At 36.2% G+C, this 4,995-nt stretch overlaps 1 pseudogene; it reads right to left on the bottom strand.

Moving 5' to 3' along the window:
* Window positions 1-3,241: 3,241 nt before the first annotated feature.
* On the bottom strand, window positions 3,242-4,502 carry LOC102976057 (elongation factor 1-alpha 1-like; annotated as a pseudogene).
* Between the last annotated feature and the right edge of the window lie 493 nt (window positions 4,503-4,995).

Below are 4,995 nucleotides of genomic sequence, written 5' to 3' on the forward strand. Positions count from 1 at the left end.
ATACAATGGAATATTACTCAGCCATAAAAAGAAACAAAATTGAATTATTTGTAGTGAGATGGATGGACCTAGAGTCTGTCATACAGAGTAAAGTAAGCCAGAAAGAGAAAAATAAATACCATATGCTAACACATATACATGGGATCTAAAAAATAAAAAAATAAAAAAATGGTCATGAAGAACCTAGGGGCAAGACAGGAATAAAGATGCAGACCTACTAGAGAATGGACTTGAGGATATGGGGAGGGGGAAGGGTAAGATGGGACGAAGTGAGAAGAAATATGGGGATATATGTATATGTATAACTGATTCACTTTGTTATAAAGCAGAAACTAACGCACCATTGTAAAGCAATTATACTCCAATAAAGATGTTAAAAAACAAACAAAAAAAGGGATGAAATTGCTTGCCAGATGCTATTTTACCTGTGGTCTAAATTCTTATATTTATATAATATTTTCCGGGGCTTCCCTGGTGGCGCAGTGGTTGAGAGTCCACCTGCCGATGCAGGGGACACGGGTTCGTGTCCCGGTCCGGGAAGATCCCACGTGCCGTGGAGCGGCTAGGCCCGTGAGCCATGGCCGCTGAACCTCTGCATCCGGAGCCTGTGCTCCGCAACGGGAGAGGCCACAACAGTGAGAGGCCTGCGTACTGAAAAAAAAAAAAAAAAAAAAAGTGAAGGAATGGTGGGACCTTCTATTCTATGTCTCTTGGGCAAGAACTGGTCTCCGAGATGGAATTCTTTGGCTGCTCTCTGTAATGGCTCCTAAATGCAATCGATCTATACATAAAAACATTGGGTTTATTTTTCCCTCACACCGTTCGCAGATCACAGTACAAAATGCCAACACGTCATTTATGTCCTTGTCTCTGCTCACTGGTATGACCAGAATTGAACCTGAGAGAAGGGTATAGATGTTTAGCTGCCCATGCTATTCATCAAAATGCCTGCCTGGGAAAAACAAACTCATTGCTGTGAGAAATAATGCTTTAGTTTTCAGACATCCACTGAGACAAAATGTCCAGAGTTCACAAAATTCAGGCAATGTAAATTAACAATTTCTCCAGCACCTCCTGCTCAACAATAACAAGTACTCAGGGGAGTTCGTAAGTATCCTTGGAAAATAAATGGGAGGTTGGTGACTTCCACACAAAATCTCCTGTGACTTAGGAAATGTCATGTTGTTAAAAATAGTATTCAGTAACTGGACTCAGGGCTACATTTATTCTAAACTAATTTAAAATACTTATTTAAATTTGGGGTAAATATGATAGCCTACACAGTAATTCAAAAAAATCTAAACTCTCCTTTCTAATGTAACAAAAATCCTTTACAGAATCATTGAAAAAATTAAGTGAAATTGAAATCGTCTTTAAGATTTTATAAGCAAACAAAGCAGGAAAGGAGGAAGGAGAAAAAAAAAAGGAAAGAGGGACTTAAAGTAACATCTTAAATAACATGTTAATTGTAAGTGGCTTATTTTATTAACTACATGGTCAACAATTAAGTCACAATTACATGGGACTTTTTTCTGTGTAATCCAAGTATTAAATGATATTTGTATTGACCATGGCCAAAGATAAGCCGCTAAGATCATTCTTCCATTTCATTATTTCCCATGTGTCAGGTAAACTGAAACTAATCAGAGAGCTAAATAAAAGGTTTTCAGTTCTAAGACCTAGACTTTGAAATTCATTGTAAATATATATATAGTCATTGAGCAATAAGAATTAGTTTGTGCATTGGCATTGGTCTAAATAATTTTTCTAATAGGTAAGACACTTTCATGACCTATCTGAAGACAATATTTTGATGGCTTTCTCTAAGCTGTCACATTGGGAAAGAAAAAGATACTACACTGATAAAACTTCTCTGTTGAAGAATTCCTGGCATTGCTGAATTGATAAGAATGTTATTTTAAATGTGAAATAAAATGCAGTTGCTTATTTGAAAATGTCTTCAGAAATCAAATATTTTCTTAAAAACATACATATGTAATCCATACTATTTTAAATACTTGTAAACTCTTTAAAATTTCCCAAAAAGGAATTAGAAAGGGATATTTAATAATGAAGGGAATTTTAAGTCTTTTATATATCATTTATATCATTTACCAAACTTAGTTAGGTTACTTCCAAGATGGACAGTTTACTACCTTCTTAACTGTGTAAATAATAAAGCAAAAAATATATAAATATTTATTAATCAGGTCAATGATAGTTTAATATATTAAAAGCAAACTTTTAAATTTTTATGTTTTGTCAATGTGTAGTTCACACTCTATATTTTAGGTGTGATATTTTAAATCCAAAATCCATTTTATGATATTTATTAATTTGCATCTTGTATATAAATAAAATAAATGTATATTAATGAAATAGCTTAGGAATTTTAAAAATTTACTTATACCAAAACCACACAACTATTTGGAAAGGAAATCTTTCTTTTTTTTTTTAAATTATACCCACAGACTTAATATTGGTATAACTGCAAAAATTTTTATATGCAACACATGGTCATTAACATTACAGTTTTTGGCCTTTTTATAAGGTAGCTTACATAAAAAGAAAGTTGCTCATTGCTTGTCTGTCCTAATCTATGAAGTGTTGTAATCAACAGACCCCATCCCATAGGTTTTCACTGTGTACTTAAAGCATACTTGATACCTCCCCTCATGAAAGGTGAACAAACCTGAAATTTCCACCTAGAAAAAAAAAAATGTTAACTCAGAATTATCAAATCCTGAAGTTTAGGCAGATGGACACCAGAAATGGATTATGGGCAACTCTTAAATCATTCACCTAATTACATAGTACTATAGGAAGTTACAGCGTTGGCCGAAAGAAGACACAGGTTTCTCACTAAATTTTGTTTCAAAGGGTCTCAAAATTCTGTGACAGATTTTTGATCATGTTTTTATTAAAAAGTATTGATTTTAAAGACTAATAACTTAAAACCACCACACACACACACATACACCCACAAATGATCGACAAAATGTTCCTCTTTCCTTCTGAAGGTTTTCAATGTATTGTTATTATTTCATTAACCAGTCATTTACTATTCAACTTAAATCGCCAATTGATACAGACAGTTCTGAGACGGGTCTTCTACCTGCCACCCTAATCTGCTAGATTAGGGTGGCAGGTATTATGGAGAGTATTCATCCTGAGCTTTCTGGGCAGACAGGGTGACCTTGCCAGCTCCAGCACCCTCCTTTCCACTATTTTGATGTTCATGTCATGAACAGCAAAATGATCCAGAGGAGGATTATCAGAGAAGCTCTCAATACACATGGGCTTGCCAGGAACTATTTCTACAGTGGCAGCATCACCAGGTCTCAAAAATTTGAGGCCATCTTCCAGTTTCTCTCCAACTAGCAATCAATCATTTCCTTCAGCTCAGCAAACTTGCAAGTAGTGTGAGCTGTGTGACAATCCTGCACAGGTGCATAGCCAGCATTGATTTGCCCTGGGTGGTTCAGGATAATCACCTGAGCCTTGAAGCCAGCTGCTTCCATTGCTGGGTCACCTTTGCTGTCACCAGCCACATTGCCAGAATAAATATATTTGAGAGACACATTCTTGACATTGAAGCCCATATGGAAGAGCTTCACACAAAACTTCACGGTGCATTTTTAACAAACTTGACCTCAGTTGTAACATTGACTGGAGTGAAGGTGACCACCATGCCTGGTTTGAGAACACCAGTCTCCGCCTGTCCCACAGGGATAATACCAACGTGAACAATTTTGTAGATGTCCTGGAGGATAGCCAAAGGGCTGATCAGTTGGATGAGTTGGTAGCAGGATGCGACCCAGAGCTTCAAGCAGAATGGTTCCATGGGCATTGCCACCTTTATGGGTAAATTTCGATCCCTTAAACCATGACAGTTTGGCATTTGGCTCCAGCATGTTGTCGTCGTTTCAACCCAAAATTGACACAAATGCTACTATGTTAGGGTTGAGCCAATTTTTTTAATGTAGGTGCTGACATTTTTTTAACAATATCCTTGTATAACTTCTGGCTGAAGGAATCTATTTTGTTAATATCAACATTTAGTTGTTTCACATCCAATGTGTAGGCCAGAAGGGCATGTTTCCAGGTCTGCTTGTTCTTGGAGAAACCTGTTTCAAATTCACTAACACCAGCAGCAACAATCAAAACAGTACAATCAGCCTGTGATGTGCCTGTGATCATGTTTTTGATTAAGTCTCTGTGTCCTGGGGCATCAGTGATGTTCAAATAATACTTTTAGGTCTCAAATTCCCACCGGGAGATATCAACGGTGATATAACACTCATGTTCAGCCTTCAGTTTATCCAAGATGCAGGTATCCTTGAAGGAGCCATTTCCCATCTCAGCAGCATCCTTCTCAAACTTATTGATGGTTCTTTTGTTGATCCACCACATTTGTAGATCCAATGGCCAGCAGTGGTCGACTTGACCCAATGTACGTGTCCAACTATAATGATGTTGATATGAATTTTTTTCTTTCCCATTTTAGCTTAGATTTAGTGGTGATTTCACAACATCTGTCTGGTAATAAAATTGTTGTAAAAAAGCTGCAAAGGAAATCTTTACAATCTTTTTGGATTCCACCCACAGTCTTCAAATAATGATATATGTAACACATGATTTTACACATAAACATAGAATTAGATTCTACCTTGTCTGTGGCTGTTCAGTCTTATTATCAAAGACGTCTGGAAGCATGGTACTAAACTTGACCAAGAGTATAGTAAACAGTAGGACAAATTATCTGCTATTATCCACTATTATACTAAATAGTAGGACAACTTATCTGACAAATTATCCCTACAGAGGTCACCCTGTACTAGCTTGTCTACATTGTTATTAAAAAAGTATAGATGTTATTTTTTTTGTTTGTTTTTGTTTGTTTTTAGTTTATATAGCCTGGCTTTAGCTGCAAACTTAGTATCTCGCACATATATTGATGGTACATTTTAGTACTCTGCTTTGCCTTTATGCAGT

The sequence above is a fragment of the Physeter macrocephalus genome, chromosome 1, assembly GCF_002837175.3.
Source record: "Physeter macrocephalus isolate SW-GA chromosome 1, ASM283717v5, whole genome shotgun sequence".
Taxonomy (NCBI): Eukaryota; Metazoa; Chordata; class Mammalia; order Artiodactyla; family Physeteridae; genus Physeter; species Physeter macrocephalus.